Genomic DNA, 25,132 nt, shown 5'->3' on the forward strand with positions numbered 1-25,132 from the left:
CTTTTCAGCCAGAGATTAGACTTACCTATAAAATAAACAATAACACACGTGAGGAACGTGCTTCTTAGTTCAATCAAGTATATGAGACCAAAATGAGCAACACCTGCCCAAAAGCAAAGATGAAAAGGCAGGAAGAGACAGGAAACCTGGATGAATGGGCATGGGGAACCCAGGATGTAAAGGAGTGAGTGCTGACACATCACAGGGATTGCAACTAATGTCACCAAACAATTTGTGTATACATTTTTGAAGAAGAAACTAATTTGTGCTGTAACCGTTCACCTAAAGTACAATTAAAAAAAAAAAAACAAAAGCCTGTATGCAAATGTTTATAGCACCTTTATTCATAATCACCAAAAACTGAAAAGAATTCATTGTTATTCAAATGATGAATCGATAAACAAAATGTAGTACAACTACGTAATAAAATAGGAACAAGACAAACTACTGAAACATACAACATGGATCCATTTCAAAAGCGTTATGCTAAGCTTTGAGGACTAAAGTGCTTCTGAACCAAGGCATGGTATTTTCAATCGCCTCATACGCATGTGAAAGTTGGATGCTGAGTAAGGAAGACAGAAGAAGAACTGACATTTCTCAGTTGTGGTATTGGTCAAGAATATTGAATATACCATGGACTGCCAAAAGAACTAACAAATCTGTCTTGGAAGAAGTACAACCAGAGTGCTCCTTAGACGCAAGGATAAAGAGACTTCGTCTCACATACTTTGGACATGTTATCAGGAGGGACCAATCCCTGGAGAAGAACATTGTGCTTGGTAACGTGGAGGGTAAGTGAAAAAAGGAAGACCCTCAATGAGATGGACTGACACAGTGATTGCAACAATGGGCTCAAGCATAAGAATGATCATGAGGATGGCACAGGACTGGGCAGCGTTTCCTTCCATTGTACATATAGGGTTGCTATGAGTTGGAACCAACTCGACAGCACCTAGCAACAACAAGAAAAGAAGCTAGGCTTTTGAAAAAAGCTAATGCTGTATGATTTCGTTTATATGACATTCTGGAAAAGGTAAAACAATAGGGACAGAAAACAGATCAGTGGTTACCAGGGACTAGAGGTAGGGACTTTCTGGGGTGATGGAAATGTTTGATCTCTTGATGTGGTAGTGGTTACACAACTATATGCATTAGTCAAAACTCATAGAACTGTGCACTAAAAGTGTTAGTTTTATTATATGTAAATTATTCCTTAATAAATCTGACTTCAAAAAAAGCAATGATAAAAGCTAAAATGATGAAAGTTTTTTTTTTTTTTTTTAATTTATAATATTTGCCCAAGATTACACAACTAATAAATAGCAGAGCTGGAGAAGGAATGTCAGGAATAGAAGGAGGATGTGGAATGTGTGACCAATTGCCTCCATGAACAACTGCCTCCTTTGCCATGACACCAGAAGAAGTGGATGGTGTCTGGCTACCATTATCAAACACTTTAGTCAAAGAATCTATAGAAGAAGCCTGATCAAAAGCGGGGAAATGCACAACAGAATTTCAAATATTCATGGACTCCAGACTTCCTGGAGTCAGAAGGTTGGATGAACCCCAGAAACTATTGCCCTTAGATAACATTTGAACCTTAAGCCAAAAATATTCCCAGTCATGGATTGAATTGTATTCCCCCAAAATACATGCCAACTTGGTTAGGCCATGATTCCCAGTATTGTGTGGTTGTCCTCCATTTTGTGATTTTCCTATGTGTTATAAATCATAATCATTGCCTGCGGTTAAAGAGGATTAGGGTGGGATGTAACACCCTTGCTCTGGTCACATCCCTGAACAATGTAAAGGGAGTTTCCCTGGGGTAGGCCTGTACTACCTTTTTATCTTACAAGAGATGAAAGGGAAGCAAACAGAGAATGGAGGACCTCATACCACCAAGAAAGGAGCACCAGGAGCAGAGCGTGTCCTTTGGACCCAGGGTTCCTGTGAGGAGAAGCTGGTAGCCCAGAGGAAGACTGATGAGAAGGAAGTCCAGGGGAAGATCGATAAGAAGGAGCTTCCTCCAAAGTCGACACAAAAGAAAGCCTTCCCCTGGAGCTCACACCCTGAATTTGGACTTCTGGCCTCTAGACTGTTAGAAAAATTAATTTCTCTTTGTTAAAGCCATCCACTTGTGGTATTTCTGTTACAGGAGCACTAGATGACTAAGACATCCCCTAAAGTCTTCTTAAAACCAAATAATAGTTTAGCTTAACTAGTAAAAAATGTCTGCTCTGAGCATGATACTCTTTGAAGAACTACCTATAAGGGATCAAATTGACAATAGCAACTCAAAAAATTAGACAGGAATCTCAGGGGGCAGTGAATTTATGTTGAGAGGAAAACTCAGGAAAGGAAGGTGAGAGTGGTTGCACAACCTGCAGAATGTCATCAGTGTCAACAGGTGGTTCATGTAGAAACTGGTGAATTGGTGGATGTTTTCTGTGTATATTCTCAACAACAACAATGAAAAATAAAGGAGTTGGGACCTGAACCCCAGATGGTGGCAGGGACCATGATTTTAACCCCCACATGACTTTTGCAGTAAAAGATGCTCCTCACAGTAAGCTTAAAGAAGTTTCCTTCAATTCCTCATTTGCTAGGAGGTTTGTCTATTGTTTTTATTTTTTAAACATGAATAGGTATTTGATTTACATTTAAACATGAATAGGTATTTGATTTACATTTAAATAGTGCATTTTGTTTTTACATTTATGGAGATGATTATGTGAGTTTTCTTCTATAATCTGTTAATGTAGTGAATTATAAAAATAGGACGGCACTGGGAAAATGGGAAATGTTACTCCTCAAATAAATCCCAATTGGTCCTGACATATATATGTGTATATATATATTTTATACATAGCTGGCTTTTTGGTTAATATTCTATGTAATATTGTTTTCATCTCTGTTCAAAACTGAGACTGACATATAGTTTTCCTTTCCTGGGCTGTCTTTGTCTGGTTTAGGTATTACAGTTATATTAACCTCATAAAAGAGTTGGAAACATCTCTTTTTCTATCCTCTAAAATCGTTTGTATACAGTCGAGGTTACCTGTTCCTTCACGTTTGGTAAGATTTATCAGTAAAAGCACAGAGTCTAGCATGCTCTTTATAAGCATGTTTGAATGTACTGTTTCAATGTTTGATGGTCATATGATTTTAAGTGTTATACGGTCCAGGTTTGTCTATTGCTCCTTAACTCAGGTTTGGCATGTTATTTTTCTAGACAACTAGTCATTTTGTCTAACTTTTCATATTTATTGGTGAGAACAGATTTTTCTCTTCTCCTGTTGTTTATTTGCACTTTCCTTTTGGGAAACCTTGCTAGATGTTTTTCTTTTTAAAGAACTAGGCTTTCTCTTTTCTTTTTTTTAATTGTACTTTTTTTAGATGAAGGTTTACAGAGCAAACTAGCTTCTCGTTAACCTATTAATACACATATTGCTTTGTGACATTGGTTGCCAATCCCATGACATGTCAACACTCTCCCCTTTTCAACCTTGGGTTTCCCTGTTACCAGCTTTCCTGTCCCCTCCTGCCTTCTCGTCCTGAGCTGGTGTGCTCATTTAGTCTTGTTTTGTTTTACAGTCCTGTCTAATCTTTGGCTGCATGGTGAAAACCTCAGGAATGACTTCAGTACTGAGTTAAAAGGGTGTCTGGGGGCCATACTCTCTGGGTTTCTCCGGTCTCTGTCAGACCAGTAGGTCTGGTCTTTTTTGTGAGTTAGAATTTTATTCTACATTTTTCTACAGCTCTGTGCGGCATCCTCTATTGTGATCCCTGTCAGTGCAGTCACTGGTGGTAGCCAGGCACCATCTAGTTGTGCTGGACTCAGTCTAGTCGAGGCTGTAGTACTTGTGGTCCATTAGTCCTTTGGACTAATCTTTCCCTTGTGTCTTTGGTTTTCTTCATTCTCCCTCGCTCCAGATGGGGTGGGACCAGTGGAGTATCTTAGATGGCTGCTCACAAGCTTTTAAGACTCTAGACACTACTTTCAAGAACTAGGTTTTGTATTTATTCATATGTTCTGTTGTATCTTTGATTTCTCGTATACTAATTTCTGTTCTTTACTTCATTTATGTTTACTTGATTAATTTTGTAATTTAGTCTTTTTCTCCTTTTCTAATGTAAACATGAAGGCTACACATTCCCTCTAAAATACAGCTTCAGCTGCATACCACATTTTAGTATTATAGCATTTTCATTATCATTTAGTTCTATATATTTTTTTAGTTTCCATTATGATTTTTCTTTGACCTATGAGTTATTAAAAAAAAAACAAACCCATTGCCATTGACTTGATTCCGACTCATAGTAACCCTATAGGACAGAGCAGAACTTCCCCATAGGGTTTCCAAGGAGCAGCTGGTGGATTCGAACTGCCAACCTTTTGGTTAGCAGCCAAGGTCTTTAACCACTGCACCACAGGGCTCTATGAGTTATTTAGGAATGTATTTTTCGGTTTCCAAACATATATGTTTTTAATTCAATTTAATTTTTTTGGTAAAGGACCATATAGTAAATAAATTTAGGGTTTGTGAGCCATCTGGTCTTGGTTGCAACTACTCAACTCTGCTTTGTAGTGAGCAAAAGCAGCCTAGACAGTATGTAAATGAATGGGCATGGCTATGTTCAAACAAACTCTTCACAAACACAGGCCGCTGCAGGATTTGGCCCACGGGCCATAGTTTGCCAACCTCTGCCCTAGTACATGGTTAATTTTAAAAAATGTTTCAGGATTTGTGTGTGTGTGTGTGTGTGAAAAGAATGGATAGTTTCTAGTTGTTAGGTGCAGTGTTCTGTATCTGATCATAGATAAACTTGTGAAAATCTGTTACATCTTTTTGAATATTTGTGTGTTTTAACATCTCCTACTCTTATTTTAAATTTGCCCCTTTTTTCTAGTAATTCTACCAGTTTTCATTTACATATTTTGTTCTATATTAGGTGCATATGTACAACTTAGAACTGTTATAGCTTCCTGTTGAATTATTCTATTCTATTTATTATTATTATTATTATGCTGTGACCCTATTTTTTTTTTTTAATCTGTTTAATTTAGTTCGATTTTACTTTTTTTTATGTGGGTCTTCTGGAAAACCATTTGGGGTGCAGTTCAACTCTGGCACACATGGGGTCATCATGAGTTGGAATTGACTCAATGGCAACGGATATGGCTTTTGGTTTCTATATTTCTACAGGTGGTTAGCAGTTTTCTGAGATATCGATGCTATACACACTGAAAACTAATGCTGGAGACACAGCTGTACTTAAACAGCCTAAAGTGTTTTGCTAAAATTACTCATCCCTAGGAGCCAGAATGTTTTATTTGGCCAGGAAAACCAGGGCCGGGAACTACTCTTCAAGAACCATGTTCCCAGCTCATTAAGAGACTCCCACCAGCATCACTGGGAAAGAACACAATTCCCACATCCAAAGGACAGGACCGTGAGACTAAACCCAGTGAAGGCCTTAAGACCAAGCCAGCAATACAGGTCACAGGGGAGAGGAGAGCAGAGAAAAGGAGGGGAGGGGAGAGGAGGCAATGGTGGGGAATAAGGGGGGTGGAGACAAGCAGAGAGAAGCCCAGCTGTGCCCTCAATTCTGACTCCATCTACACTAATAGGAAGCACCATCCTTCGTTGCTTCTCCACGCTTCTCACAAGAGCTACTACAGATATACAGATATACTGCAGATATACCCTGAAAAAATACAACACAACAGCCCAAAGGCTTACACCAGTTAGGATACTCCAGTAAAGAGGCAGCCTGTCTGAGTGCACCTCATTTACACTGACTGTTGGGAATGCCCACTCTCCCTTTATACTTGTCCTCTCCTTTTCTATCAAAACATAACCCCATCTTCCAAAATCCAGCTCAAGTTCACCTCCCGTATAAAGACCTTCCCTAAAGAAGAAATAAGACTACTTTAGGGTTATGATCAGCAAGTGGGGCCCTGGTGGCACAGTGGTTAAGAGCCCGGCTGCTGACCAAAATGTCGAGAGTTTGAATCCACCAGGTGCTCCTTGGAAACCCTATGGGGCGGGCAGTTTTACTTTTTATAGGGTCACTATGAGTTGGAATTGACTGACAGTGAGGGGTTTAAAAGGTTATTAGCCAGTAATTACAACTTTCACTGAGAATGGAAATGGGGAGGGAAGATGGGAAATGAATCTAATATGAAAATGAAGGATTCAGTGAAGGAGGCGTCAGGGAGCGCAGCAAACCCAAGCCTGAGATGGTCACGCACAATCCAGGCACCCGGTCGCCTTGAGGGACCCAGTCGCCTTGAGGGACTTGGTCGCCTTGAGGGACTTACTCAGAGCAGCACAGGCTGGGCCCTTTCTGGTCACACAGCCCGAGGCTCCAAGGGGCAGGACAGGCCCATCTCAATCCTCCCCAGGCTCGGGGCCATCTCAGTCCTCCCCAGGCTCAGAGCCTTTCAGTCCTCCCCAGGCTCGGGGCCATCTCAGTCCTCCCCAGGCTCGGGGCCATCTCAGTCCTCCCCAGGCTCAGAGCCTTTCAGTCCTCCCCAGGCTCGGGGCCATCTCAGTCCTCCCCAGGCTCAGAGCCTTTCAGTCCTCCCCAGGCTCGGGGCCATCTCAGTCCTCCCCAGGCTCGGGGCCATCTCAGTCCTCCCCAGGCTCAGAGCCTTTCAGTCCTCCCCAGCCTCAGAGCTTCTGAGTCCTCCCCAGGCTCAGAGCCTTTCAGTCCTCTCCAGGCTCACAGCCATCTTAGTGGTTTATCAAACTTTACATTAGCACAGCATCACGCCCCTTGGTTTTCTTTTGTTCTGCTTTTCCTAGCAGAACAAAAGAAAACCAAGGGCCTTTTCCTTTTTGCTTCTTCAGTCTCTTAACTACAGCAAGAAACTGAGCATAGTCTACCTTCTCCGTCTCTCAGCCTTCCTGTCACTTCTTCCCCTCTCCAAAAGACTTCACACAACAGATGCTTCCTAACGTAAGTCTCTGTGAGTTGGTTTAGGAGTTTTCTTGTTATTCTGAACCAAAATGACGAGTGGGATTGTTATCTCTTTTTCTGTTATTTTGCCATTTCTAGCGGCGACTGTGTGGAGCCCTGGTGGCGCAGTGGATAAGCGTTGGCTGCTAACCGAAAGGTCGGCAGTTCGAATCCACCAGCCGCTCCTTGGAAACCCCATGAGGGAGTTCTACTCTGTCCCATCGGGTCACTATGAGCCAGAATCGACTCTACAGCGATGGGTTTTTTGTTTAGTGGCAACTGCAAAGCCTGATCCTCATTCCAACAATGCTCCTATTTTCAGGGCTAAGGACGTCCCTAGCAATGAATCCAGAGTTCATTTACAAAGTAAGTCGCCAGTTCCCACAGAGAAAAATTAGAAACTTTGCAATAAGATGGCGCAACTCTGAAATGAAGTGACTTTGAGTCCTGAAAATTTGAGAAAAAGCGCTAAGACCAACAAGACTAGTTGCCATCTAGTTGATTCTGAGTCATGATGACCCCGTGTGTATCACAGCAGAGTTGTGCTCCGTGGGGTTTTCAAAAACTGACAGAGGCGCCTCTGGGAGGACCCTAAAGTTGAAACTGAGTTAAGAGCCAAGTGCATTAACTGTTTGGACCATCCAGGGACTCCCAAGGCCAAGACGATTGTCTCAAAGAGACATGATTGAAGAGAAACATTTTACCTTCTTTTTGTAGGGAGCTTAACTGCTACAGATTTCTGTTGTCGCTTCCACGTCTGCAGAACTGAACCATGAAGGTTATTTCTCCAAAAGTTTGACAGCTCCAGGTTAGTAATGATTTATTTACTTTTAACAACCCGCACAGGAAAGGCCCTGGCCTTCACTCTGGTTTTGCAAGACTCACAGATGAAGATCAGTGTGGCCTCAGGAAGTGCAGCCCCCTTGGGGCAAGGCCCTCAGCACCACAGAAGCCTGACCTGCAGCAGACGTGGAAAGGTGCCGCAGGAGCTGCCTGGCCTGTAGGTTACAGAGCACAGTGGAGACCATGCGGGTACCAGAGGATAAGTTCGCAGGCAGAACAGCTGCCTCCCTGCTGTCCTGCAATAGGTACTTCCCTCCCTCTTATTTTACTTTCTTTTCAGATTAAGGAGAAAAAAAAAAAAGAAGATATATCACCTTGGGCAACACGACTCTGACTTTAGTCTTCTGTGTTACAGCTCCAGCCTTCTTCCTTCCCACCTTGCTTTAAATGTTGGGACAATTACGGATTTGGGGGAGTTTTCCAGTGAATACTTTAAATTCAACCTTTTCTGGTCAACCATTGCAGTTAGAGTTAGGTGACTAGGACTGTGGATGCTGGCAGTGGAATTCCGGGCCTTAAGATAATTGTTATGTTAATTGGTTGAGCATAGTTGATACAAGGAACCCTGGTGGCGCTGTGGTTGAATGGTTTGAACCCACCAGGCTCTCTTTGGGAGAAAGATGTGACAGTCTGCTCTCATAAAGATCACAGCCTAGGAAACCCTAGAGGCAGTTCTCCTCTGTCCTATAGGGTTAATATGAGTTGGGCTTGGCTTGACGGCACATAACAACAATACTTGACACACGAAATCTCTGTTCTTGGAATGGAAAATAAGAACTTTGGTAATAATTCTTATACAGGCCTTACTTTGTGCAAACACTGTTCTAAATGCCTTACCTCCATTAACTCATTTAATCCCCTAGCAGTCTTCTATGATGTGTACTGTAAATATCCCCTGTTCGCAGCTGCAGAAACTGAGGCACTTCCTCAAGGATACTCAGAGAGAAAGAGTGCCGGATTTTAGACCAAGGCAGTTTGGATCTGGAGTCGGTTCTTAAATACTATGCCACCAAATCTACCAGAGCGGCCAGGCAGTTCTCACACAGCGTCCGTGGAACTCTGCTTTGCAGCGTGCGCTGAAAACGGTCTTCTCTGTTCAGTTACATTTGGGAAATGACAGGCAAAAAGGTTTTCTTATTGCAGGAGTTCTTTAATACGTTAACACGCATCATGAGCCTCCAAGTGAGGGTAGGGGATGAGGTCCACCTCAAGCATGTTTGGCCCCTGAACACTGCTCTTTCAGGTGCACCTGTTAACACCTTCCAGGACGGTGCTCTGTGTCCACAGTTTGGGAGATGCTGGTATAGAGCAGTGAGTGATGGCTGAGGTCCTAGGAGACCAAGATTCTAGTTCCATCTTTTGTGATCTTGGGCAAATCCCATTATGCCATAGTTTTCTTGTGCGGGAATGATGAAGTAACACTGCTGTGATTTATGGTTCTTTTTTTTTTTTTTTGGTTCAGGCCAATTTCTACTAAAAATGCTATCCACCCTGGGCATGTCAAAATTTCCAGAGTGAGGCAGAACGTTGAAATACAGAGGGATAAGGTAACTTTTTTGAAAAATATGGGTGAACACAGTCCTATTACATGAATATGGGAGTTACATCACATCCCTGGAAGAGAAATTTCAGGAGGAAAGAGCCCATGAAGCCGCAGCTAGACCTGTAATCCACTCACACTTGTTATAAAGTGTGATCCAAGAAGCGGGATGTTACAGTGGAAAAGCACCTGTTTCTGTGAAAGCATGCCCTACGGCCTTCACAGAGATTTCACCCACCTGGTGGAGGACTTCACCTATGCCCCTGGTGCACATCCTGTGAACAGTCAAAGGTGGGTGGAATGTTTCTCTGCCCTGCTTCACAAAGCTCAACCTTCTGACCCTGTCTCTCAGTGGAAAAAGCCAGATCTTAACTGCCTTTCTGACAGGCTTAGGACAATGAACTTCATTGCTTCATCCTTACAGTCTCCTGCTGGTAAACATGGGTGTAAGGATTTCAGCCTATTAGTTAATCACCAGTCACATGGCAAGTTACAGAGGAGGGTATGTCTTTGGAATGATCTTTAAGAACCACAGCTCTGAGGTCTTACATGGTAGGATGGCATAATGAAACAAATAAATCAGAGACACTAAAACAAGATTTGTCAAAATTATGGGGAGGGGGGAACCTGTTGCCATCAAGTCAACTCAACTCAGAGTGACTCCATGTGTGTCAGACCAGAATGGCACGCCATAGGATTCTCAATGGCTGATTTTTTGGGAACAGGTTGCCAGGCCTTTCTTCTGAGGCACATCTGGGTGGACTTGAACCTCCAATCTTTTGGTTAGCGGCTGAGTGCATTACCTATTTGCACCACCTAGGGACTCTGTCAATACTATACTGATTATATCAATTTGGTGGAACCATCACTTTTCAAGACTTTTTTTTTACCCTTTTTCTTTTAATTTTTATTGTGCTTTAAGTGCAGGTTTACAAGTCAAGTTGGTCTCTCACACAACAACTTATATACACCTTGCTACATACTCCCAATTGCTCTCCCCCAATGAGACAGCCTGCTCCCTCGCTCCACTCTCTCTTTTCGTGTCCATTTCGCTAGCTTCTAACTCCCTCCACCCTCTCATCTCCCCTCCAGACAGGAGATGCCAACATAGTCTCAAGTGTCCACCTGATCCAAGAAGCTCACTCCTTACCAGCATCATTCTCCATCCCATTGTCCAGTCAAATCCCTGTCTGAAGAGTTGCCTTTGGGAATGGTTCCTGTCCTGGGCCAACAGAAGGTCTGGGGGCCACGACCACCAGGGTCCTTCTAGTCTCAGTCAGACCATTAAGTCTGGTCTTTTTACGAGAATTTGTTTACCCTTTTTCTTGACGTAAAAATAATACATACTTACTTCAGAGGTGTCAGAAAATATAAAAGAGTAAAAAGAAACAAACATTACTAATGGTCCCACTATAAAAAAAACCTACTGTTATAATTTTGATGCAGGAATGCATTTATTTTCGTTCTGCCTCTGTGTGTGTATGGGTATATAGGCAAATCCTGCTGCTGTGGAGTCGATTCCAACTCACAGCAACCAGATAGGACAGAGTAGAACTGCCCCGTAGGGTTTCCAAGGCTGTAAATCTTCACAGCAACAGACCTTTCTCCCTTGGGCTGGTAGGTTCTAACTGCTGACCTTTCAGTTAGCAGCCCAGTGCTACCACTACGCCACACACGTGTGCATACACACACATGCACACACACACACACAAAAAGCCTGGTGGTGTAATGGTTAAGTGCCACGGCTGCTAATCAAAAGGTCAGCAGTTCGAACCCACCAGGCACTCTTTGGAAACTACAGGGCAGTTCTACTCTGTCCCACAGGGTCGTTATAAGTCGGAATCCACTCGATGGCAACGGGTTTGGTTTTTTATATATGTGGAATTATACCAAAAACTTTATATCAAAAAAACAAAAAAACAAAAAAACCCTAAATCCATTGCCTCAATTCTGGCTCATAGGTCTTAACCTGGAATTATACAGCATATATAAATACTTTATCCCTTAATATTATATCATACACCTTTTCCCATGTCACTCAATAGCCTTGAAAAACATTTTTCATGACAACAAACCAGGAGCTGAGCTGCTAACCAAAAGGTCAGCAGTTCAAATTCACCAGCTGCTCCTTAGAAACCCCACCTGTCCTCTAGGGTCGCTATCGACTTGATGGGAACGGATATATAACAAACCATCGTTTGCTTGCGCTATGTTTTATTTGTTCTTCAATCATTATGGAGATTATTTCCAAAATTTTGCCCTTATATAGTGTAATAAACATCTTTATATATAAACTTTTATGTATTTCTAATTAGAATAGATTTCTAGAAGGAAAATCACATTGTAAAATGGTATGCACTTTTTTTAAAGAGTCTTAATGACTTCTAAACTGCTTTTCAGAAGGTTTGGGTCAATTTACAAGCCGTCAACACAGCGTTTCATCACACTCAAGCAAACACTGAATATTAACTATTTCATTTGACTGCGAGTGAGGCTAAACACGTTACTCTTCTTACTAGCCATCTGTATTTATTGTGTGAATGTTTTTAAACCATGTTCACTTATCAGTGATAGTTTTAATGTTTTCCTTATCAATTTGTATGAGCCTTTTAATGTTAAAATAATTTTTTTTTAGTTATTTCATTTTTGATCTACAGATGTTTTAAATGAGAATGAAACCAACTGTATCAGTTTTTTTTTTTTTAGTGCTTTACGCTTACAAAAATTCTTCCCATCCCAAGATAGATATTTTTATAGATTTTTTTTTAATGGTTTAATCTTTTTTTTTTTTTTAACTTCTAATGGAAATCCATATGGAGTAGATGCTGTTGTATTGTATGAGGTGAAGCTCTAACTTTATGACCTTTTCAAATATTTAATAAGTTGCCCTAGCATCACTTGCTGAATGATCCTTCCCATCTTCACTGTCTTGTGAGGGTACTTTCATGTAACTAAAATGCAAATCATACATATACTATGTACGATCTTCCTGGAATCATACTGTTTTAGTTTTAAAAAACCCATTGCCGTCAAGTCGATTCAATTTCAACTCATAGTGACCCTACAGGACAGACTAGAAGTGACCCATAGGGGTTCCAAGGCTGTAATCTTTATGGAAGCAGACTGCCACATCTTTCTCCCACTGAGTGGCTGGCTGGTTTGAACCACCGACCTTTTGGTTAGCAGTAGAGCACTTTAACCACTGTGCCACCAGGGCTCCTTATTGTTTTAGTTACTGTAGTAATATTATTCAAAAATAATATGCTCCTCCTTCTCCTTTTTCCTAAATGGCTACCACATTGGGACACAGGGACTAGCAAGGAAAGAAGAGCCAGATTCAGGCCGAGACCTCTAAGACAGCTGAGAAAAAGGGCTGGGGATGGATGGAGGCCAGCAGGGATGTAGGAACAGAGGTCAGGCTAAGTCAGGCACCAAGCTGTTTCCCCTACAGTGTCCTATCTGCCTCCAGCCTCTGTAAAAATCTTGTTCACCATCTACCAAACCAAGACCTGTTACCATCGAGTCGATTCTGACTCACAGTAACCCTACAGGACAGGGCAGAACTTCCTCACAGAGCTTCCAGGGAGTGGCTGGTGGATTCAAACTGCTGGCCTCTTGGATAGCAGCCATAGCTCTTAACCAGTGCATCACCAGGGCTTCTCACCATCCATGGCCAACCTTAAATCCTACTGAAGCTCAGCATAGAGTCGTGGTCAAGCAGAGGATCCACAGCCAACTGCCTTGGTTCATGTCACAGATCTGCCACTCACCAGCTATTTGGGCAAGTTATTTCATCTTTCTGTGTTTCAGTTTCCTTATACATAAAACAGGGAGGCTGAGACAATTAAATGAGTTGGTGTAAGACACTTAGAACAGTATAACTACTGGGCTCAGGGTGAACATCATTATCACTTGTTTGAAGCTACCTTTCCCTCCATTATCTCTTTACTTAGGATGGGTTTAATGGTATACCACCCACTTTTTATGCCTCTGGACCTCAGAGGTTGTACATTATTCTGTTCTAAGGCATTTAGCCTCAAGATGAGTCCCTTTTGAAATGCGTGAAGCTTGGCAGACCCAAGGTGGAACCTGATTGTTGTGTAGGTTGAGCATTCTAATAGGTGATATGTTAGTTTTATAAACTTTTGCCTTTTTCCCCTTTATTTCTGTGAGGTAAGGCTTGCAAGCATAATCATGGCTTTCCTGTGTGATAGTTAGGGAGCCCTGATGGGTTTGTTTTGTTTTTTCTGGGTCATATTTGGAAAACCAGAGGTTCCCCATGTAACCTAATGGAAAGGCACCCGCAATAAATTCTCTATTTAGTTCTTAGTGGTATATTGCCATACCACAGATCAGTGGCACCAGAGTGCCACTTGCTGTATTGGTGGCTTGTATTACCAGATTACCAACCCAAAATTGAAACATACTCAATTAGTAAGTAGGCATTACAATACTGAAAACACATGCCATCAAAAAAAAAAAAAAAGGTAATGAAAGTATTATACCACTGAAAGTACCCTTGCTAATGATACCAAATTGTCCTGTCAAATCAATATGGAACAGGGACTAGACTAAAATCACAGGTTCTCTGGAGTCAGGTTGCCCATATTAGAACCCTATCTCTGCCATATACAAGCTGTGTGGCTTGGGACAAGCCACTTGATTTTTCTGTGCCTTAGTTCGCTCGTCTATAAAATGGGGATATTTGACGGTGCCTACCTCATAGGATTGTCATATTGAGTCCTGACATGATGAACATAACTGCATAGCTCACAGTCTGGCACAGAGTAAATTCCCAGGCAACACTTGTTGTGGTCATCATCCTCCTCTGATGACTGCCCTGGGGCATTTGTCCCTGATGTCCCCTCACCTTTTTGATGCTCTCCCCCCCTTTGTTTTCTGGTACAGTAAGGTCTGGTTCTCCACTCATCTCTTCACGCCCCATCCCTTAAAATGCTGGCATCCTCCAGGCTGTCCTCCACTACCCTTTCCTTTGGTGACCCTATACTTCATTAGCACTCCCTCTCTAAGGCAGAGGTGAGCAAATTTTTTATTAAAGGGTCAGACAGAAAATACTTTAGGCTTGTGACCTATACGATCTCCGTCACAGCTACACAACTCTGCGTGGCTATGTTCCAAAGAAACTTTCTATACAGAAACAGGCAGTCCTCCCCGGCAAAGTCTGCCAAGCCCTACTGCTCCGGGCAGCTGGTAGCTCAGGTGTCCTTCGAATAGGACACTCACTGTATCGCATTATAAGTGCATGCCTTCCCTGCTAGACCGTGTCTGCTCTGCCGGTAGCAATAGAGTCTAGCAGATATATTCAATAAACGCTTGAGGAAACACTGAGTGAGATGATCACCTAACTCCAATCTTGACAGTTAAAAACTTCCTTGTGCTTGAAGAAGGCATTTCTTCCCAACGATTCCTTCGGCAGCTTCTAAAACAAGCTATAGAGTAGACCTCATGGCCTGTGTAACACACTGAAATATCTAGTAGAATTAATCTACTGTTTTCCATATGTGAGAGGGAAATTCAGGTCCTGGAAATTCACCATTTCAAGCACCAAGTAATATTGCAGACATCAAAATACAGCTGTCCACGGTGGACTATAACACAGGACACACTTTATAGGAATTCAGAAACAGCTGTTTCCCCATTCCAGCTTTAAAAGGGGGCTCAGGGATATATGCTAGGCATATGGGGAAAATTTATTTGCTTAAAGAAATATGACAAGCTGGCAAAGGGCTCCATTCTTAAGAGAGAATGGCCTGGCGGGTAAAATTAAGAGGTTAAGAAGAACATAGAGTAATTTCAGTAATGTGATTAATGAAAAAGGAAACACCAATAAACACTGAGGGAAAGAAAAGAAAAAGAAAGTTTAAACTGAAAAGAACAGCCTATGCTCTTGGGAAGGTACTAGTTACAGGAACCAAGTATCACTTGCAGCAATAATGGCTTTAGTGAAACAAATTTCAGATAAAGATGACACTGTCTAGAGGAAAGAATGGAAAACAAAACCTCAGTCAAAAGTAACAGTGTGAATACAGAGTTTCTCTAAATACCGCGTACAGGGTCCTGACAGACCAAAGAACACCTGGAAAATATATTACAGCCTCTGGGGGAGAATTTTAGACTTCTAGAATATTCTTAGAAATAGGTAGACCAAGAAGCGTGTTTAACTTTTCCTTCTTGATTTTTCCATGTTCAGACTTAACTGTAATATTTTTGGTATAATTAAGCATTTGTTGGGCTCTTTTATGGGGAGATGACTCATTTTGTGTGATTTCACATATTCTCTTGAGTGGAGATTACCAGACAGCACTCTTCAGAATTTCTTAAAATCATAGTCGGTACTGCTGTGAGAAAAAAAAAGGAGCTAGGTTTTTCTTGAAAAGAATTAAGTGAACGTTGGCTTTCTTCACCTTCTACTTGGCTTCCCCTCCTGGGAATTATGAACAGATTCATGATGTGGCCACATGGACGTTACTTCATCCATCCTTTAAATATTCAAGGAGCACCTGTGATGTACAAAGTCCCAAGGAGGCCAGGTGAATGAGATGTGGTCCTTACTCTGAGAAGCTGACGACATAGTGAGAAAGGCAGACGTGTATAAACAACTAAACTGCAATGTGATATGATAGTGATAGAGAATAATTCTAAGGTTACCAGGGGCTGGGGTGGCAGGAGTATGGAACTATAAAGGGGTGGACCAGGGAGTTTTCTGGGGTGATGAAACTGTCTGCATACTGATTGTGGCAGCGGTTACCCAAATCTATACATAAGTTAAAATTCACAGAACAGTATACTAAAATAAGAAAAGGGTCAGTTTTACTGCATGATATAATAATAAAAGAAAAGCCATGTGATAGATGCCATCAACCAGAGAACAGATAAATAAACTACGGTATATTCATATAATGGAATACTACTGAGCAATAAAAAGGCATGGACTACTAATATATGCAACAACATGAAAGAATCTCAAAAGCATTACTGAGTGAAAGAAACAGGATACAAATACATTCTGTATAATTCAATTTCTATGAACTTCTAGAACAGGCAACACTAAGATATGATGATTCACAACCAGTCTGCCTGTCAATTTGCTGTGCTATAGTGGCTTACGTGTTGTTATGATACTGGAAGCTATGCCACCAGTATTTCAAATACCAGTGGGGTCACTCATGGTGGGCTAGTTTCAGCCTGGCAATCTACTTCTGAAAATCAGTCAGGGAAAACCTTATGGATCACTGTCCAGTATAGCACTGGAAGATGAGTCCCCTAGGTTGGAAGGCACTCAAAATACACAGTGGCTGCAGCAATGGACTCGAGGATACCAAGGATCCTGAAGACAGTACGGTATCACGCAATGTTTCATTCTGTTGTACATAAGGCCATTATGAGTTGGTCACTTGGCATCAACTAACAGCAGTAACAAGGTGTGGTGATAGAAATCAGATCAGTGGTTGCTTCTGTGTGTGTGTGTGTGTGTGTGTGTGTGTGTGTGTGTAGGGGGGATTGGCTGGGAAGGCTCCTTAGGGAACTTCCAGGTGTGATGGAAGTGCTGTGTCTTGGTACGCATTAATCAAAACTGACTGGGCAGTACAGCTAAGTTCTATTCCCATAAATGTAAATTATACCTCAATAAAAAATACGCATTTAGCTGTCTTGGCTTGTCTTTCACAGTATAGAATTTCTAATGATGTTTAAAGTTGTAAAAAACATTAACAACCTCTCTACCCATTGGCTATAATTTTTAAAAAAGATAAATTAGAATTTCACTTGGATTCTTAATGAAATAAACATAATATCTAATAATCAGTCTTATGACAAAAACAATTACAATGCAATGTGCAGAGTGTGCAGCAGGAGGGGACAAGGAGAAGCTGTAACCCGTTGCTGTCAAGTTGATTCTGACTTATAGCGACCCCATGGGACAGAGCAGAACTGCCCCATTGGGTTTCTAAGGAGTGGCTGGTGGATTTGAACTGCCGACCTTTTGGTTAGTAGCCAAGCTTTGCATTCTGTAGGGTGAGCATCTGGGGGTGAGTGTCAGGAAGGCACCTGGAAAGGGTCTGGATGTCAGAGGAAGAGCAGGAGTTCAGTGCGCAGACCAGAGAAAGAACAACACATGCAAAGTCACAGATGTGAGAAGAGCCAGGGGAAGTCCTTTGTCCAGATGCACAAAGGGGATTCTGTGGAAAATAAGCTCTAAGGGAGGGCTGGGCCAGATTGTAGAGGTCACCTCCTTCCCTACTGTCTTAGTTCCCTAGTGCTGCTGTAACCGAAATACCACAAGTGGATGGCTTTAACAAACAGAAATGTATTCTCTCACAGTCTAATAGGCTAGAAGTCCGAATTCAGGGTGCCAGCTCCAGGGGGAAGGCTTTCTCTCTCTGTCAGCTCTAGGGGAAAGTCCTTGTCATTAATCCTGCCCAGTCGAGAAGCTTCTCAGTGCAGGGACCCTGGGTCCAAGGGATGCGCTATTCTCCTGGCTCCTGTTTCTTGGTGGTATGAGGCTCTCTCTGTCTCTCTGCTTGCTTCTCTCTTTTATATCTCAAAAGAGATTGACTTAAGACACAAACTAATCTTGTAGATTGATTCCTGCCTCCTTAACACAACAGCCTCTAATCCTGCCTCATTAACATCATAGAGGTAGGACTTACAATGCATAGGAAAATCACTTCAGGTGCCAAAATGGTGGACAATCACTCAGTACTGGGAATCATGGCCTAGCTAAGTTGGCATATATTTTGGGGGACACAATTCAGTCCATGATACCTAACCTACCCTCATCCCCAGTAACTGGCACTATTCTAAGCACTTTACATGGGCAGTCTAACCCTCATTATCATCTCCATTTTTCAGAACCAAGACTTGGGAACCTGCAGAGCCCTGCCCAGGTGACAGGTCCCTCGGTGGTTATACAGAGGGCAAGCGCTCCCATACAGATAGCGCAGTCTCTCACCCTCGCCTGGATTTTGTTTTTTACCTGTTTGCTGTGCTGCAGAGTCTGGGCTTGAACATGATCCTGGACCCAGAAGAGGCTTTTACCTGACAAGCATCTGCTTTAAGAAGATAACTGGTCTCTGACAAGAATGGATCAGATACAACTGGCATAACATAGTTGATAAAGAAAATGTTCTACATTCTACTCTGGTGAGTAGCATCTGAGGTCTTAAAAGCCTGTAAGTGGCCATCTAGGACACTCCACTGGTCTCATCCCTTTGGGAGCAAGGAAGAATGAAGAAACTAAAGACACAAGGGGAAAATCAGTCCAAAGGATTAATGGACCACATCTACCATGGCCTCTACCAGACAGAGTCCAGTACAACTAGATGCTGCGTGGCTACCACCACTGACTGCTCTGATAGGGATTACAATAGGGGGCCCCGGACAGAGTTGGAGGAAAATGTAGAACAAAATTCTAACTCAAAAAGAAAGACCAGACTTGTTGGCCTGACAGAGACTGCAGGAACCCTGAGAGTATGGTCCCCAGACACCCTATCAGCTCAGTAAAGAAGTCACTCCTGAGGTTCACCCTTTAGCCAAAGATTGGACAGGTCCATAAATCAAAACGAGACTAAAGGAGCAAACTAGCCCTGGGGCAAGGACTAGAAGGCAGGAGGGGACAAGAAAGCTGACAATAGGGAACCCAAGGTTGAGAAGGGAGAGTGTTGACACATCGTGGGGTGGTTAGCCAATGTCATAAAACAATATGTGTACTAACTGATGAGAAACTAGTTTGTTCTGTAAATCTTCATCTAAAGTACAATAAAAATATAATTATAATAATAAAAAAGAATGGATCAGATAGGTTCTGAGCCTTTTTTCTGCCTCATCTTACCTCAGAGCAGAACTATTTCTAACAAGATCATTAGCAATAATGATGAAATGGTCATCCCCAACAGCTGTCTCTATGCCCACCCCCATCCCCCAGAAACCTCTCCAAGAGGTTTTAATTTTGACAGTGGGTCAACAATGACATGCTGGTCCTATACATTTCTAAGTGGGAGACGGGGTACTCTTGACCTGTTCAGGTAGGAAGCTCCGCCAGGCTCAGAGATTTCAAAGTCATCCTTCAAAGCTCTGTGGCGCTCTAAGGTCAAGCTTCGTGCTAGAGGGAATCCCAGGGAGGCTCTCAGAGGGCCCAGGCCCTCTCAGAAGAGACGCACTCACTTTAGGAAAGCTCTTTCTATTGGGTAGAGATGAGGATTAGGCCAAGGGCGAGACAATGGAGAATTGCCTCAATTAATTAAAATAAAACAAAACAAAATCCATTGCCATGGAATCAATTGTGACTCATAATAGAGACCCTAAAGGACACAGCAGAACTGCCCCATAGTGTCTCCAAGGAGTGGCTTTTGGTTAGCGGCCTGAGATCTTAACCACTGTGCCACCACGGCCCCAAGCTCAATTAAATCTCCTTAAAATAATTACAACACAATTGCATCAAACTCTCTAATTTATAAAGTGTGCTCACATTTATTATCTAAAAATGATTTTGACCTCCACAAAAATGCTGGAGGCCAGCATTTTACAGGTGAGGAAACTGAGACTTGGGGTGGTTAAATTACTGAGTCATGCATAGACTGCCTACAGGCTTTCCTTCCTTGGTTCCCTCCTTCCCTCTTGGCCCAACTTTCTTATTTCACTTTTTAAATATCTAGCTGTTAGCTAACTGTGGACTATCTTATTCTAGAAAGAATTTAAGGCAGCTTACACAGTTACAAAAACATATGATAGTATAAATTAAAAGTGTGAGTGACTATGAAAGAAAAATAAAGGTTCGACCTGAAATGAATCTAAGAGTTGCAGTAAAGATGTTAGAAAGACCTATAAATTTGTTACTGACAGGGCAAAAAATGTTTTATTCTAAGTTTCTAGGAGCCAACGTGCAAAAGGAAACCTGGTGATTTAGGGTACCCAGAGGCTAAGTTTTTTGGTGGGTAGAGGCTAAAACAACAACAGTGATGACACCACTACCACCACCAACAGCAGTACCACTACCACGAATACCACCAGCAGAAGTACCACCAACACCAGTGCCACCACCAAGACCACCAAGACCAGCAGCAGCAGCAGCACCACCACCACCGCCAACGCCACCACCAAGACCACTACCACCAACAACAGCAGCACTACCACCAACGCCACCACCAAGACCACCATGACCAAGGCCACCATCACCATCACCAGCACCACCCCCACCACCACTACGAACAACAAATCAACTCCTCTGGAAAGGTACAACTAAAGTAGAGGGTCGGCAAAAAAGAGGAAGGCCCTCAATGAGATGACCGACACGGTGGCTACGACAATGGGCTCCAACATAGCAACAGTTGTGAGGATGGTGCAGGACTAGGCAGTGTTTCGTTCCGTTGTACACAGGATTGCTATGAGTCGGAATCGACTCGACAGTACCTAACAAAAACAATAATAATTACAACCAAAAAAACCCCAAACTAGTTGCTGTCAAGTTGATTCCGACTCATGGTGACCTCATGTGCTTCAGAGTAGAACTGAGCTCTATAGGGTTCTCGTGGCTCTGATCTTTTGGAAGCAGGTTGACACTTCTTTCTTCCGAGGCACCTCTGGGTGGGACTGAACTGCCAATCTTTTGGTTAGTAGTCTAATCCACAATCATTTGTGCCACCAAGAGACTCCTTCATAATTACAACACAAGTCAAAATTGACAGCAACTTCCTCTGATCATTTAACAGCTTTGAACTAGGCCTTTAAAGGTGATTTTGGTTTTTACATCGTTTTTTCAGTATCCAAAAGAACTCACCACATTGTATTTTAAAGAACGTGAAAAGTGCACCAAATTCCATTTACAGTAGTCAGAGCAGGTGAGGCCCCAGTGAGTTCACCAGTTGCTGAGACAGGTCCGGGGCTCAGGGAGATGGGCAAGGAGTCTGCTTCCACACTCATCACAGGGAAGAGACAAAAACCCACCCACGGTGGACACAGGAATAAATAGCTCTTCAGAAATGTTTTATTTATTTTTGTAAACTGTTTTAACTTGGTGGTGAGTGGCAAATATTAACATGGCCCTTTCCATCATAAGTTCCTTATGATGACTGTTTTTAATAGAGAAAGGCATTATTCCCGAGTCCAGTTTTCTATGTTATACATCTTGCCGCATTCAGGCCCTAGGGCTAGGGTTTGTTTATACTGGCTATTTCATACCTTCCTCACTCAACCCTCCAGTTTCCCTTAACTTTTCTGCCAAAGAACAGACAGAGAATTTTTCCTCTTTATAATTTATACATGCAGAAAACACATCCAAGGCAGGATGCCCCTTTCATCCACAGGAAGAGTCTGGGTCCATCTGACTCAGGAACACGACAAGCCCAGAAATAGAAAAAGCAATCTGGCTGACAGGGAGTGGAAACTTCTAAGCCAGCACCCAGCTAAGGTGCTATGTCATATGAAATTCACTCTCTGAGGTCAGCAATTAGAGTCAGGTTACAGCCCAAACAGAACCCTGCCTGTGAATTACTTGACCCATTACAGCATGTATTTCACTGAGATGCCCAGCTGGTGACTTCCAAGGGTGGGCTTGGGGCAGATGGAAGGCAGTAGCTGGCCAGGGAAATAGCAACTCCTTTCTTTACCCTTAGATGTGTCTCCCAGGCCCGTAACTGAAACGATTCTTTCCTGCCTCTCTAAGTGAGGGATCAGATGTGTTCTGCCCTTCCAGCAAAGCGAGGCACCTGAGATCACAGAGCTCCTGAGCAAATGGCAGGAGATGACTGAAGAAATTAACCGAGTTATGTTCTGGCATGAGAAGCACAGAGGTGAGATGATAACACAACCACCCTGCATACGGGAAAGAGCAGGAAGCCCGGGGTGAGTGGCATGGCTGGAATGGTGTAGCCAGTAGGAACCAGGAACCCACTATGTCCTCAGCAACAGTTATCTGACATGCTTTCAACCTGATGAGAATTTACATTTATCAAAGGCAGCGTTAAAAAATTCCAAACCCATGGCTGTTGAGTTGATTCTGACTCCTGGCGACAACTGTGCGTGCAGAGTAGAACTGCCTTACTCCATAGGGCAGTTCTCCTGTGACCGTAGGGCGTTCAAGGCTGCGACCTTTCTGAAGCAGATTGCCAGTCCTTTCTTCTGAGGTGTCTCTGGTTAGTAGTTCAGTGCTTAACCATTGTGCCACACAGGGACTCCCTAAAGGCGGCATGACACACGCCATTTCCCTTGTAGAGAACGGTTAAAAACAGACAGGTATAAATTGTTTCCACTTCTGAAGGCTTGTTGTTGTTTCTACCACCGAGTCAATTTCGACTCATAGCTACCCCACGTGACCAAGTAGAACTGTTTCCTAGCCTGTAATCTTTATGGAAGCAAATTACCAGGTCTTTCTCCCTCGAAGGCCCTGGGTGGGTTCAAACCACTGACCTTTCAATTAGCAGCAGAGTGCTTAACCGTTGTGCCACCCAGGCTCCTTGCTCCAGGCTTACCTCCTCCAGTAAAGAGATTTAGAGCAGTGATGAAAAGGAATGGCAACTGCCAGATGGAGATGTTGGAATGATGAGAGAACCACAATGGTGTAAACTAGGACAACGGCCCTTATTGAAGGGCAGGGTCAAGCATTCCAGAGGGATTCTGCAGGGAGAGGCGGGTGGGGGAGGGGAACAAAGTGGAAACAGGTGGATCTGAAAACTGGTATTCAACAATGCGAGACTCATATACATCTAATCAATTTATAAACCACTGCCATTAACGATAAAAATAACAGCAGCAGCAGCAGCAGCTGCCACCTTGCGTTGAGTGACTGTTCTGTGCCAGGCACTGCATCACAGGCCTTACACCCATCGCTTCACTGAGGGTGTCCCCTTCCTTCCCACACGCCTCCCAGATGGCCCTTTGCCCTTTGGGGATGTATTTCCTCTTCTGGGATGTCCCTGACAGTCAAGCAAGGTGCCCGAAAGACAATGCTAGCTGATGAGGACGGTGAGGAGGGCGGGGTTCACCCCATGGCTGGTTTGCTTGGGCCCCTGAGTCACCCAGGATCACCCACCCCCCACCTCCCACTTTCTCCCACATCCTCACTTCTGCCCCCAGGTTGACTCACAGTGACAGCAAAGAAGGGAAAGGCTGATGCCTGTGGCTGAAGTGTGCAGTTTAATGGTCAGAAATCCCATCTGTTACATGTAATCAAATCATCACAGTGCTGGTGACAGAGTTAAGACAGTTGAAAAAACAGTTGTTATTCCAACATCCAATTTTCAAATTATTGTTGGGGCTGAAATATCTCTCACCTCAGAGTTTTTATTTTGGAAAATCTCCAAAGCACACTTTTAGCCACATTTGAGTAATTGACACATGAAAAATATAGTGATTTTTCTTCAGTCACATTAAACTCTAACCAGATGCTCTAAAAAACCTTTTTGCATGTACACAGCACCTTTAATTCTAGCAGAAAGTCATTTTATTTACCCTTGAACTGCATCTACCGTAGATTGAAAATAGCAACCCTTTAAGAGCCACGACACTGACCCACTGACACGCACCATCTCCAGAAGGGAAGTAAAGGCACTGGGCCTCTCTAGCCCTGACCACTGGAATATGTGAAATCCAAGTAAAATCAATTTAACTAACATTTATCGAATACCTTCTATGTAGTAGGAACAAAGCTGAAGAACAGGGGGAAATTGGCATGAATTTAACCAGCCTGTAAAATACAAATGATGTGTTAGGGCCAGGACCCTGCCTGGATGGCTCACCTGATGTCGGGCTCAGCTGAAAGACAGTGCTTCTGGCACCTTTTCTTCTATTAGCCACCAGACAAAGAGAGGGATGCGTTGGGCATTTAGAAGAAAATCAGTGTGAGGAAAAACTAATAATGGGCTGCCTAGAGGCAGTGAATTTCCAGGGCACCACCCTTGGACAACCCCTGCGTATGGCCTAGCAGTACCTTGGCTCAGGCAGTGTTTGGCCCCCCAGCATCTGCTCAGACCCCCTCCATTCTCCACATGATAACCAGGAAGATCTTTTAAAAATCTTCAACAGGACCGTGTAACTTTCCAGATTAAAACTCCACAGTGGTTTGCCTTCATATTTAGAAGAACACCAATACTCTGTACCAGGAACCACAGACCCCCTGACTTGGCCTCCACTTACCCCTTCAATCTCCCCTCACGCTCCCCCTTGGACTACTACAGCCAGGCACACTGGCCTCTGTGGGCTCCTAGAACCTGTCAGCTACTTTCTCACCTCCGTGGCTTCAGGCTGATTGTTCTTATACCAGCTCTGCTCTAACCTGCCTGGCTCCTTCACACGACTCAGCTTAAATGTCACCTCTTCAGAGCGGTCTCCCCTGATACTGAAGTAGGCCCTCCCCTGCCCACCTATTCCTCTGTCACGATTTTCTTTCAAAGCACTTACCACAAGCTATCATTATTGGGTTCATTTTATAATGTGTTTTTCCTGATTCCTCCCTGAAGACTTGAAATTCTAAGATGGCAGGGACCAATAACATCTGTGTTTCAATGTCACCTCCCCTGTGTTCAGAAATCCTGGTGGCGTAGTGGCTAAGTGCTACGGCTGCTAGCCAAAAGGTTGGCAGTTTGAATCCACCAGCTGCTCCTTGGAAATTCCATGGGGCAGTTCTACGCTGTCCTACAGAGTTGCTGTAAGTCGGAATCGACTCAATGGCAATGGGGAATGGGGTTCCCCAGTGTTTAGGATAGTGCCTGGACCCAGCAAGCAAATTTTTGTTAAATGGATGAATGAAGTAAGTATAATTGAAGATGC

The 25,132-nt window shown here is 43.1% G+C and overlaps 1 protein-coding gene and 1 long non-coding RNA gene across 6 annotated transcripts in view; one reads left to right on the forward strand and one right to left on the reverse strand.

The window, feature by feature from the left end:
- The window catches only part of CMSS1 (cms1 ribosomal small subunit homolog), a 418,629-nt gene that overhangs the window by 45,019 nt on the left and 348,478 nt on the right, over positions 1–25,132 (reverse strand). The window lies entirely within an intron of this gene.
- Positions 6,863–10,753, forward strand: LOC111753070 (uncharacterized). The gene is made up of 3 exons (XR_002787927.2): positions 6,863–6,969; positions 7,687–7,777; positions 9,275–10,753. It is a non-coding gene; the product is annotated as an uncharacterized LOC111753070 (long non-coding RNA).

Source organism: Loxodonta africana, chromosome 20 (genome assembly GCF_030014295.1).
Source record: "Loxodonta africana isolate mLoxAfr1 chromosome 20, mLoxAfr1.hap2, whole genome shotgun sequence".
Lineage (NCBI taxonomy): Eukaryota > Metazoa > Chordata > Mammalia > Proboscidea > Elephantidae > Loxodonta > Loxodonta africana.